At 35.8% G+C, this 14,081-nt stretch overlaps 1 pseudogene; it reads right to left on the bottom strand.

Annotated features, from left to right (window-relative positions):
• Positions 1-13,952: 13,952 nt before the first annotated feature.
• LOC125779861 (small nucleolar RNA U3) lies at positions 13,953-14,081 on the bottom strand (annotated as a pseudogene).

Genomic DNA, 14,081 nt, shown 5'->3' with positions numbered 1-14,081 from the left:
AAATTTGGTATCTTAATTTATTCATGGTCCTCGAGCCTCTAAGACAGGCACCTTAAATTGACAGCCACAAGTCGAACCACAAAAATAAAACAAGACAAAATCCAGTTCAGTGCGGTGAAGTGCAGTTGCGAACAAAAAAAAAAATATGTATGTATATAAACCAAACAAAAAAAGCAACTAAGCTAAATGAGCGCAATGCGCTAAGATAAAAAAAAAAAAAAACAAAAAGTGCAGTGCCCCAAACAAAAACAAAAAAAAACATATATATACAAACAGAAAAAAAAGTGCAGTGGAACGAAAAGTGTGGTGAAGTGACAAAAATAATAACTAATATATTACAAGCAAAAGACAAACATATACATACAACAACAGACAAAAAAATAAAAAGTAGAGTGGAGCAAAACAAAAAGTGTGGTGACTCGACAGGGATACATACATATATGAATCCAATAACCAAAACTGAGACAAATATACATAAAGCAAAAAACAAAACAGTGCAAGACAATAAAACTGCAATACAGCGGGCGCGAAATACAAAATTAAAGTAAAATACAGGAAAATACATAATTACAAAGAGCGGGCGCGAGTTGACCAAGCGGAAGCTGAGAGCAAACACCAACAAGAACAGCAAAGGACTGGGAGAAAAGTCCAAAGACTCAGGCATAAGCGCAAGCACACGCACGTACAGATATCCACATACATACGCTCATAGTCCCCAAAACCCCCTGGCGGAAATCTACGTGAGTTGTATCGATTCCCATTAATATTTATATATTCACTTTTGTGTGTGTTGCAAAAGCAAAAAATTAGAATTGTATTTCTAACCGAAATTCCGTTGGTATAAAAAAAAAGAAAAAACTATCACCAAACTGTTTTAGTTCGGTTTATTTGCCGGTAAAAACCGAAATACTGCTAACAAACAGAACGGTTTGGTGATATATGCAAATTATTGATGCCGATAAATGCTTAAAGTTGTATTAACGTTCAAGTATAAACTTGCAATATGTTCTGACAATACCCCTAAGTTTAACAAAATAATAAGCGGGATTGCATAAACTGAGTAAGCAAAGGCACAAATTATAATCAGAATTTTAACATAAAAAACAAAGTAAGAGAGGCAAAAAATATAAACCTAGCGCCTTTAATTTTTTCAATTCCGTTTCTGCGCTCTCTTCTCGAACATACATATGTACATATATAAATATATTTGTACATATAATCATACTTAAAAATCTCAAAATATTACATAACGGGTGATTTTTTTGAGGTTAGGATTTTCATGCATTAGTATTTGACAGATCACGTGGGATTTCAGACATGGTGTCAAAGAGAAAGATGCTCAGTATGCTTTGACATTTCATCATGAATAGACTTACTAACGAGCAACGCTTGCAAATCATTGAATTTTATTACCAAAATCAGTGTTCGGTTCGAAATGTGTTTATCGACAAATTTTGTTCAGCGATGAGGCTCATTTCTGGTTGAATGGCTACGTAAATAAGCAAAATTGCCGCATTTGGGGTGAAGAGCAACCAGAAGCCGTTCAAGAACTGCCCATGCATCCCGAAAAATGCACTGTTTGGTGTGGTTTGTACGCTGGTGGAATCATTGGACCGTATTTTTTCAAAGATGCTGTTGGACGCAACGTTACGGTGAATGGCGATCGCTATCGTTCGATGCTAACAAACTTTTTGTTGCCAAAAATGGAAGAACTGAACTTGGTGGACATGTGGTTTCAACTAGATGGCGCTACATGCCACACAGCTCGCGATTCTATGGCCATTTTGAGGGAAAACTTCGGACAACAATTCATCTCAAGAAATGGACCCGTAAGTTGGCCACCAAGATCATGCGATTTAACGCCTTTAGACTATTTTTTGTGGGGCTACGTCAAGTCTAAAGTCTACAGAAATAAGCCAGCAACTATTCCAGCTTTGGAAGACAACATTTCCGAAGAAATTCGGGCTATTCCGGCCGAAATGCTCGAAAAAGTTGCCCAAAATTGGACTTTCCGAATGGACCACCTAAGACGCAGCCGCGGTCAACATTTAAATGAAATTATCTTCAAAAAGTAAATGTCATGAACCAATCTAACGTTTCAAATAAAGAACCGATGAGATTTTGCAAATTTTATGCGTTTTTTTTTTTTAAAAAGTTATCAAGCTCTTAAAAAATCAGCCTTTACAAAGCTTCAAATTAAGTATACACAATTATCTACTCCACGAATCGAAGCCGTTCGCAATTACCGGCCACTCTCTCGCAAGATCCATCTATTGTCACAGCCCTAACTCCAGGGCTAAGGAGTACCCATTCTGGCCATATCTGAGCCAGGCATGGAGTTACAATCCTTCATAGCCGATAACACAGAAAAGGCAACTAATAAACAGCCAGTTTACCAAGCTGATGGTAAGGAAATTTTAAATAAAACTACAAATAATAAACCGATCAAAGAAACAACTGCAAATATAATAACTTAAAAAGCAGCTACAAAATCATAAATCCGTAAAATATAGTTTCTTATTGTACACACGCACAAGCAAACATATATATGTACATACCAGAGACCTGCATTGAGTATAATCGATGCGGTTTGATCAGCCTCGCTCAAAACGGTCACAACTCAGCACGGCGGTTCGCAACAAAATTGTTCGATCGAGTTTCGTGCTCAAAACGAAGGAGTTCGATCAATTGATTTGATTGCTCTGCTTACTGATTGAAACTGATTGTTTGGTTCCGGTATTATGATTGGAAATGATTGTACAGAAAAACACGATCAAGTCCAATGATGCACGAAAACTCAGACATCGATCAAGTATGCGTTTGAAGTGATTGTGATTGAACCAATCAGATCGAGAATTGCCCTGCAAATATGTATGTGCATAGTTTGTATGTACATATTTGTGTGTTTTAACGGAAACAAGTTGCGATGCATAAAATCTAAAACATTACTGCATATATTTCTTCATTTTTAACGCTTAAAACTAAAATTCAATTAATGCTTAAAATTAATAAACAAAGGTAATGCTTAAAATATTAGGGAACACAAATTTCAAATTTCATTGAGATCAACAAAAACTTAAAATTAAAAGAAGGTAATAAACTTAGTTTCTTAATCGCTAAAACTTTTAAAAAATGAATTTAAAAACAATAAATTATCAACTGAACATTGTCCGAGCCTATTTCTTTTTTCAGTTATAAAGGGTGATTTTTTAAGAGCTTGATAACTTTTTTTTTAAAAAAAAACGCATAAAATTTGCAAAATCTCATCGGTTCTTTATTTGAAACGTTAGATTGGTTCATGACATTTACTTTTTGAAGATAATTTCATTTAAATGTTGACCGCGGCTGCGTCTTAGGTGGTCCATTCGGAAAGTCCAATTTTGGGCAACTTTTTCGAGCATTTCGGCCGGAATAGCCAGAATTTCTTCGGAAATGTTGTCTTCCAAAGCTGGAATAGTTGCTGGCTTATTTCTGTAGACTTTAGACTTGACGTAGCCCCACAAAAAATAGTCTAAAGGCGTTAAATCGCATGATCTTGGTGGCCAACTTACGGGTCCATTTCTTGAGATGAATTGTTGTCCGAAGTTTTCCCTCAAAATGGCCATAGAATCGCGAGCTGTGTGGCATGTAGCGCCATCTTGTTGAAACCACATGTCAACCAAGTTCAGTTCTTCCATTTTTGGCAACAAAAAGTTTGTTAGCATCGAACGATAGCGATCGCCATTCACCGTAACGTTGCGTCCAACAGCATCTTTGAAAAAATACGGTCCAATGATTCCACCAGCGTACAAACCACACCAAACAGTGCATTTTTCGGGATGCATGGGCAGTTCTTGAACGGCTTCTGGTTGCTCTTCACCCCAAATGCGGCAATTTTGCTTATTTACGTAGCCATTCAACCAGAAATGAGCCTCATCGCTGAACAAAACACGCGCGCGAAACACATTTCGAACCGAACACTGATTTTGGTAATAAAATTCAATGATTTGCAAGCGTTGCTCGTTAGTAAGTCTATTCATGATGAAATGTCAAAGCATACTGAGCATCTTTCTCTTTGACACCATGTCTGAAATCCCACGTGATCTGTCAAATACTAATGCATGAAAATCCTAACCTCAAAAAAATCACCCGTTAATATTTCCAGCTAAAGAAAAAGAACGCTCAGCGGCTGCGCTGCTGGAAGAAACCACCCGGTATGACCAAACGGTATGATTGTGATCGAGCTGAATGCAAGCAGCATTCTCGAACATTCTTTGATGCTCACACAAGGCGTTCGATCGAGAAAAATCATTACGAAACAAGCAACAGTGATTGAAACTGATTGTTCGCTTTGAGCACGCTCGCTTACGATCATTAATTTTTGTTGAAGCAAAGTTTTCCGTCACAAAAAATCTGAGTCAATGATCGGGTATGATTGAAAAAATTGTGATCGTTGCAGCTCTCTGGTACATACATACCAAATACTAAGTATGTTCAAAACCGAAGCCAAAGTTTTCAACATTTATAGCATCTGTTCTGCGCCCTCGGCTACTCTACCACTCTAAATTGAATGCTAAATGTTCTTCCATTGTCGTCTGGTGAGCAACGCTCCACTCTATCCATCATTTCTAGTTTGTGTTTCCGAAAGAAAAGTACGTGGATACTGTTTCGTGCATTTATTGACAGACATTCAAACCGAAGTGGGGTTGTGGTGTCCGCAAGGTCCATGAACCTTATTGGTTTTCATCACTTCGTATAATACTGGATCTTTGTTTGCATTAGGAATTGCCGCATTATTGAATGATTTAATCAATTTGATCTGGTGTAACCACCTTCCGCCATCCAAAGAAAAATGTGTGCGTGCGGCAAACCTCTCTTTTGCCACTCAACAGAGTATATCTAGCATCTAACAGCACCATATATGCGTTGCTTCAAGATAATGTCCATCGAAGCTGTTGAAAAGTCGTGCTATGATATCGTGACGATCGCTTTCTGATTGATCGCGACCCATAATACCGCACGTATATCATCGCTCGTTCATGTGGCTTGGGCTGCTAATGTATGTTGATGCCAAAAAGAACGCCGACCGATATAAGCGCGACCTCTTCATGGCATCGTGACAAATTTCAAGCTGTAATTGATCACTTTGTGTGAAAAACACATAACATTTTTACGGAATACTTTTCAAAAATTTTTGAAGCAAACGCCAAATTTGAAAGATTTAAATAATTGAAAAACAAAACAAAAAAATTGAATAAAAACATTTTTATGGAAAAAATTAACTTTTTGGAATTATTCAATTTTCCGACTTTTCCTCATGAAAGACATACAGGTTCTTTATTTCTAAACCTTTCCCGATCCACGACGAACAACCTCTTAAAATTTCATCAATATTCGTTCAGCCGTTATCTTAGCGTTGCTAACGAACAAACATTCATACGTTTGTATGAGAAAAAGAAAGGGGCTGTCTTCAGGGGTTTTCCGGCAATTATTCGAATTTTTTTCTCCGCAGAAACCATCCCTGAACCTCAACGAACATTATAAAAAAAGAATCATCAAATTTGGTTCAGTCGTATGAAAGTTATGAGCGTACATACATTTTGGCGATTCATTTTTATTTATATACATAGATTTTAAGTCGGTCAGTGTTCCGCAGATTGTATCGGTTTTTCGAAAATTTAATTCTCGAAAAACTTTTTTCGCATTAAATATTTTTAATTGTGCTGTTGCTCATTTTGAGTTTATTTCTCTCGTTTCGCTTTTATATAATTGGAAATCGATATTTTTTTCGTTCTCGCACTTACAGACTTAAAGTTATTAGAGCGTCAAAGGGCGGTGTTGAAAAGTGGCATTTTACGTATAAAGAATTTCATTGTCGTTAGATCAAATTTACAATGGAATGTCGGTTCAAAAAGATCCAAATACCCAATATACTGAAAAATGCAACCATTTGGTTAATTATCTGTCTGGAGAAACTTTAGGAACAGTAAAGGTATTTCAAATGACGGATGAAAATTATCCGAAGGCATTGGCAAGTCTTAAAAAAGCATGATTATAAATATACGATATCTTTCAATTCAATTTAGAAACTTTCTGAGCTACCAACTATCTCAAGGCCATCAGCCCTTTCATTGCCAGCGACAATCGATGAAGTCACAGATAAATTGATCGGAATCTCTTTTCTTGCTTCCTCGCTTGTCAGCTGGCAGCGGACCCTGATTTTTTTTCTGAGCTGGCAACAAAGCACAATCAGGGTCCTGTCAATCAGAAGTTAGTGAAAAAGGCGGGATGCCAGAAGAATCGCGCTAAAACGAACTGCCAAAGTTATTGCGTTGCTGAAATTCTGTAGAATAAGATGTCGGTTGTTTGTAAAATTATTTACATATATGGGGTATATAAGCTTACTGGTGAACCGAGCCCCAAAAAATAATATGGTTAACGCGCTATTTGCATACCTCAGTGATTGTGTGGAAACTGCAAAAAACCCAAAATTTTTTTATAAAATGCCCAATCTAATATATTTCAGCAGAGGCATCATTGGCAAATGTTATAAAAAATGCGAGTTTTGACAGCTCTCTCTCGATCCAAAGAGATTCGTATCAAGTTATCTATGGATGAAGTGTCTGTTTTTTATGCCTCCTTGCTATCGCTGAGCAATGAGAAGGAGATCACAATCGCCATAATTATACATATAGTCAGGACAAAGGTTGACTCTGCCACCCGATCCAAGTGGGATGAAAAACTTGACTGGAAGAACTGTGAATAGAAGATTTCAGCAGTTATCAACAAAAGGAGCGTCGTGTTCGATGACGAACTCCGGAGCCACAACCAGCACGAGTCTCATGAAGCAGACACACATGGAAAGGAGGAAATCAGCTTTAGCTACAAACCAGCCAAACTGTCAAAAGTGTAAGTCACTTTCAAGATGCCTTCGGTTCAACACAGGTTTGAGTTTATGAAACCAATGTCCTTATGTATAGATTTTTTGCGTAAAGGCACACTGTGTCCAAGTGCAAAGCGGATAGATGTCCTTGTTGCACCAGTATCCGGTTTCCTTCCTCATCGCACCTCATTTTCAACCATCCAACAGACATGCTAGGTATACAGCGAGTATGCTTTCTTCACTGGCGTAGACACCGCTTACGTGGTTATAGCCAAGTAAGCAACAGCGCGCCAGTCGTTTCTTCTTTTTGTTATGTGGCGTCAAACGGAGATTCCAAGCGACGCCAGGTCCTTCTCCACCTAGTCTTTCCAATGGAGTAGAGACCTTCCTCTGTCCCGGCGGGTATTGCGTTGAATAGTTTCAGAGCAGGAGTCCATTAAGACGATATGACCCAGCCAGAGTAGCTGGATTTTTGTGCAGGCCTTGGATCCGTCATTACAAATGACATGTCAAAAGTTTCCATCGAACCCACTTGTGCGTTGCTTTTTATTTCAGGTATATCTCTGAAACAATGAGAGCTACCGAAAAATGGTTCAAACAAAGCATCGCTTTCGAGATATCGTGATATGTTTTAAAACGAATAAACCTGGTAGTCGATGTGCAGTGAGAAAGAAATAGTCCAGTCAAAATTGACATTCCAGTATGCATTAATTCCCAACAAGATGGATTTTTGTGCAGGCCTTACATCCGTCATTACAAATAACATGTCAAAAGTTCCCATCGATCACACTTGTGCGTTGTTTTTTATTCGAGGTCAAATCTCACAAATTTGCGTTTTTTGCGTATATCTCTGAAACAATGAGAGCTACCGAAAAATGGTTCAAACAAAATTTGTAGGTAGTAAAGTTGTCTACAAAAAAGATCTCAACACTTTTTCCTCTAACGTGACTTTAGACCGCAGGAAAGTCATATTTTCGACTATATCCACAAATTTCCGCACCACCTCTGAGGTAGTGTACACGGCGTTTTGTTTAACGTGGTTTCCCCAGTAGGAATACTCCACAACATATTTTGATCTAAAGAATATAATCGAACACTATTTTAGTGATGAAATTTTATTTTTTATTTTAATTTAATGAAAATTTTAACAGCAAGAAAATTACTACATCATCATTTATCATCAAATTCTTCATAGTCACTCGTAGAACACACGAAACAAGTGTTGATAAGCAGAAGAAGATGTTGGAAGGAGACAAGATAACTGCACTCTCTTATTGCATCTTGTATTTTTCACGAAACTCAAATATCTGTACTTGTCTATTTTTGGTTTAACTTGACCTCTCCCAGTTTTAAAAAGTAAATGACCTTATCACCAGATGTTCGTGCAGTTAATATTATTAACAAATCTACATCTTCTCCAACAACGATAGTTGCCTTGGTGCGACTGAATTGTTCATTGATCGATCAAAAACGATATCCGACGATGAAGATGTTTGCATTCCAATTGCATCAAAGAGCGATAAAGGGTAAAGGGTTAGTTCGTACTCGAAGAATTTTTCAAGCTCATTTTCAAATGTCTTCATAATAATCATGCGTTGAAATAATAATACAGGATCTATTGGCACCTTCTTATCATGTTAGAGGTAGTACTTTATCAGCACGTTTCATTTTAATATTATTAAATGTTTGGCCCATCATTTTACTCATAGATGCAATAACCACTTCACGAGCATTATGGCTGATCTGTTGTGTTCGTTCTTACATCCGCTAAATCTTCCAATCTTTCGCACACAGTATTCATTGCATGCATGCCATAAATCCATTTACTTATGACGCTCTCCTGCGTACTTCTTCCTCGAGCAACTCCTCCATCTGTTTTCATTGACTTCATCGTCGATTGCTCAATGACCACATCCATTGAAGTTCCACAATTAAATTTATCAGAACGTCTAATTGGGAAAAATCCCCGTGTATATCTTTCGAAAACCTCAGCATCATCAGTCAAGTTTTCCAATTGTTGCATATCTTGTAGATATAAATGTGCAGATTTGGCATAAGGAAAATGTCTTGATGCGTGGAAGTAAGGAAGCATTTCTCAAATGCTATTCAAATGAGCTTTCCAATTACCCATACATACAGATTAAAGGAATATGAACAACGTAGACCAACTGCAAAATTGTGGGCGCAATATTTTTACATGGTATCAATTGCTAAGGAGTTTATAAGAGTCCTTAGCAATTGATACCATGTAAAAATATTGTGTCCACAATTTTCAGTTGGTCCACGTTGTTCATATTCCTTTAATCTCATCGTCATTCTATCAACGTACGAAATTGTGTTATTTATTATAAGGTCTACAGTATCTTGTAGATTAGCATGCATCTCTTCATCGATGACAAGTTCTTCTGATATTATTGTTGCTAAAGTGAGATAGAGTAATGTGTGTGCTCTAACTGATCTGAACTGGCCATTCAACATTTTGTCTAATGAATTAGTGGCATAAATCAAAGACAACACCTCTTTTATTTCACTTCCCTGCATAATATGACCAATTGCTCTAAAAAAACATGACTAAATGGAAACCTCCAAGTCTTATTACGATCTTCGATACTTCAGATCCTTCAGGTGCTGCTGATACGATTTCTCGAGCTTTTGCATACAAAGGCTGATCAAAAGTAATAATGCATACATCGTGATTATAACGTTTTGCATTTTCCAAAGCACAGAGTAAAGTTGTGTAGATAGTATTGTAGTTACTTGCTGGTTGATGAATGAATGATAAAAAGAGAATTTCAGACTTTAAAAGTCCATGATATTACTCGTTATATGTTCAATGTAACCGTTCCAACCAAGTAATAGAAAATATTTCCAAAATATCAACTACTTTCAATGCTACTTTAATAATCGAAATTTTGTGCAACTATTTTACTATACCCAACTGCACCATCATTTTGATAGACTTTTATCGGTACATGAGCTTTTGCTGCAAAATCTTTCGCTGAAAGGACTTTGTTTACTCGTGATATGGGGTTTTCGGCTATAATTGCTGCTTTTGGTGTTATAATTTGAGTGATACCCATTATGTGACCGTCTAGAGTATGTAATCAATGTCTGCAGCATATTGACTAATTGTTCCAGTTTCTGGTGGTGGAATGTAAGGTGAACGATGAAGAACTGCTGCTATCTCATACATCATAGTTTCATTATAGTAATGTTGAACTTAACAATTTCTCACTTATTATGATTCTATTACCATACTTTAACTTGACTTAATTGCTCTATTATCAATCGATGGTTTCTTGCAAGTAACTTCAATTCTTGTACTGAAAATTGACAATCATCATGATTTTCAATAAATAGAATCACTTTCAATGACTGGCAATTTTTGGTGCACTTGAGCGTGGTTTTGCCTTTATTTTTCGGTCGACTGCCTTCTGCTCTCTCTCACTGAGCTTCTTAGGCTTACCCGGTTGTTTCAACAAATGGTCTCTTTCTTCATTTTTGTAACGCCGAACAATACCTCCTACTGTATTGACTTTTATATTGGTCATTTCTGCAATTTTTTTATAAGTTTCTCCATTTTTGTGATGAAAAATTACCAACTGGATTAGTTCCAGATTTCTTTCCTTTGCGTCCCATTGGAATTTTCTCTCTGAATTCAAACTATTTGAAGCATTTCTAGTGCAGAGTTAATGTTTATTTATAATATTTTAAAAAAAAATTATTTCCATAAAATCACTTTTAGCAAACTTTTTACACACATAAACTCCAAGTGCGGGGAAAGACCGAATAATAATGACACGTCGTTTTCTAGTAAACTGTAAACATCGCACTGCTGCATTTTACAGAGTGATTTAAATATTCCAAAAAAGTCATGAATAAGAAGTTAGATCATAAATTTTTAGTTTTCGAAAAAAATTGACGTATTTAATACTTATACTTTATTTAAAAATATAGAGACATTAAGTTAAAGAAAACTAAACCCGAATATTAATGACTCTGACTGTATATGTAAAATTGGTTCGGTTCTGATCGTCAGGACATTTTAAATCTTAAAGTATTTTCCCGGCTTTGATTATGCAAGTTGCAATTGTATAAAATGGTCAGTTGCACCCGAACTTAGTCCTTCCTTACTTGTTTTGACCCAATATCCATCCCTTACTACTATGGTGAGCTATCTCTCCAGAAATTTTCAGCCAAATCTGTTTAGCTGTTCTTGAGGTATAAATTGAGTAACCAAAATGACTTTCTTGTATATATTTACATACATACTTGTACTCGTATATATTGCAAAATCGACGGGGATGGCCTCCGTTAGGACCTTTTGAAGGAACACCTGTGCAAATTTTCACGTCTTTCCGAGCTGTGGCTTGGACGTTATGCCGGCACATATCGAAATAGCGTTTCTTTTTTCTATGTATGTAAGGTAAAATTTACAGCTTCTCCTTTTTTTTGTGTGTTTTCCTTTGATAAGTGTTGATGTTTGTAAACGGTTAACTTAATACAAAATTATTCATACCATTTTTGTAGAGCAGAAAACTTCCTACAACACTATGGGCTTTGCAATTTAAAATAATTTTTTCATTGAGTTATACAATTTAAAAGAAAACAAAATACCTTAAAATAGTAAACTTTAACCATTAAAATATTTTAAATGGTTATGTTTAAAACATGTTTTTCGATGTCATTTCTTTGCTAAACTATGTGAACAGCTGTTTTAACTTGATCGTTTACTTGAATTGAATGGAAAAATTTATATCAATATATAAAAAAAGGTGCGTGGAGTCCCTACGCGCGGATGAAGTTATACTTCTTAGTGATATTCAGAAATGCATATCATTTTGTATGAAAGAAAACTAGAAAACTTAAATTCACATTTTATAAATTTATTATGCACATAAAATGAAGAATAAAGCAAAGTCTAAATGAATGAATTTTGACTCAGAAAGTATGTAGTTCCGTCTCTTCGTTGCGGAAGAGAATATGCAGCGTAATCATCTCTCTTTTGTTCTTCGCCAATTTGGCTGCCGGATTGACTTGTGAAGATCAATTTTTTGTTGGTGACATATTCATATGTGTACGCATATGTATGTTTGTATGCTTGTGATTTATTTGTTCGGCAATGTATGCGAATATATGTACATATAAGTAGATATGAATGTATGAACATGCAAGTCAATGCGCGCACATGCGTATACATACATTCATATGAGCATGTGCAGATTAGTGATGAGCGATATTTCACTACCGGTGATTTTTTCACTGTGATTGAAAAATCGCAAATCGCATCTGCGATCACTTTTTATAAATAGCAGTTCGAAACTGTGATCGCAGTTCGAACCAGTGATTGCGATCGCAGTTCGAAACTGTGATCGCAGTTCGAATCAGTGATTGCGATCGCAGTTCGAAACTGTGATCGCAGTTCGAACCTGTGATTTACGATCACAATAGCAAATAGCAGAAAAGTAACAACTTTCTTCAGGGTATTGTATATATCGTATATGCTATTTTTCGTCATAGCGGTTTGAAGTTTTGAGTGTAACGTTCTTATAATTTTTAATAATGGCAGGAAATGTATCAAGGAAAAGAAGTGAAGTGTGATGTTTGAAGTGGTAGATCAAAATATAATCAAAATGGAATATTTTAATTTGTTTTAATAAAATTTTTAATTTTACTTATTGTTAAAACCAAATTTGAAAGCTTTTTGTGATGAAAACAAGAATTCTAACTAATTAATTTCAGAAAAAATGATGGAATAAAAAAATTACGAGTTTTTAATATTTTCCCAAAGATTAGGAAACTCGCGTTAATTATTTGGTCTTGAAAATATTAAAAGCGGGTATACTAAACAAACAAATTATCAACCACACTAATGGTAATTCCTTCTAAGAAATGTGTGAAACCATCATACCAACATATAAATGAACTTTGCAATACGCTCTAAGTGTCAGGTAGCCGAACCACTCCAACATTTGCGAAAATGTAGTGAAAAGAAAGGCGGAAAAACTTGACTCGAGTTACAGGAGCCAAAAGAGAATTTGCCGCCAATAACGACAAAATGTTTCCGTCGTTCCCATGACAGTCGGGTCTACGTAAGTGGAACAGACCCGGACTTTTATTCGGCCAAACAGTGTCAAATTGGCAGAATCTGCCGCTACAAAAACAACAACGACGTTCGAACGTCGACTTAGTTGCGACCGCAATAGCAATATAAAACCACAGTGATTTAAAAATAGCAATCACCGAAATCACAGTGATTTAAAAATCGCAATATCGCTCATCTCTAGTGCAGATACACAAGATAGGATAGAAGATGTATGCCTTTTAACATCGTATACTATACAAATAAATATTTTTCTTACTAATAGAAATTAAAATAAAGAAAAATATTTATTTTTATAAAATTAAAAATTTATTCTGTCGGGATTCGAACCTGGGACCTGTGTTAGCATCTTGACCTTCCAAGCGCTTACCACCAACACCACCATTGACAATTAGGTTGCGCTGACTTAAGTATGATGTGGTTATGAATGCAAGAAACATACGATGGTTCTAATAATTTTGTTTAAGTATAGAAATATACATACTTTGTAGAACATTGGCTTTCGCAATAAATTTATCACAGCAATATACATATACATAATATGTATATACATATACATAATATTGCTGTGATAAATTTAATTTCTATTAGTAAGAAAAATATTAATTTGTATAGTATACGATGTTAAAAGCAAAAAATTAAAAATTTATTCTGTCGGGATTCGAACCTGGGACCTGTGTTAGCATCTTGACCTTCTAAGCGCTTACCACCAACACCACCATTGGACAATTAGGTTGCGCTGACTTAAGTATGATGTGGTTATGAATGCAAGAAACATACGATGGTTCTAATAATTTTGTTTAAGTATAGAAATATACATACTTTGTAGAACATTTGCTTTCGCAATAAATTTATCACAGCAATTATATGTATATGTTTATGTATATTGCTGTGATAAATTTATTTTCTATTAGTAAGAAAAAAATATTTATTAGTATAGATTTCCAAAAGCACAGAAATGATTCTGTGAATTTATTCATTAAAATCGCCACTCAGAAGTCATTTTATCCCTTGTAAGCAGCGATTTTCTTAAATCTCATGCTCCCAGATAAAACCATATACCTCGTCCTCGTGGGTCAGTTTCAAAAACCACAGAAATGATTCTGTGTGATTCTG

Source organism: Bactrocera dorsalis, chromosome 6 (genome assembly GCF_023373825.1).
Source record: "Bactrocera dorsalis isolate Fly_Bdor chromosome 6, ASM2337382v1, whole genome shotgun sequence".
Lineage (NCBI taxonomy): Eukaryota > Metazoa > Arthropoda > Insecta > Diptera > Tephritidae > Bactrocera > Bactrocera dorsalis.
Note: the sequence above shows the minus strand (reverse complement) of the source record. Positions and strands in the feature narration are given on the sequence as shown.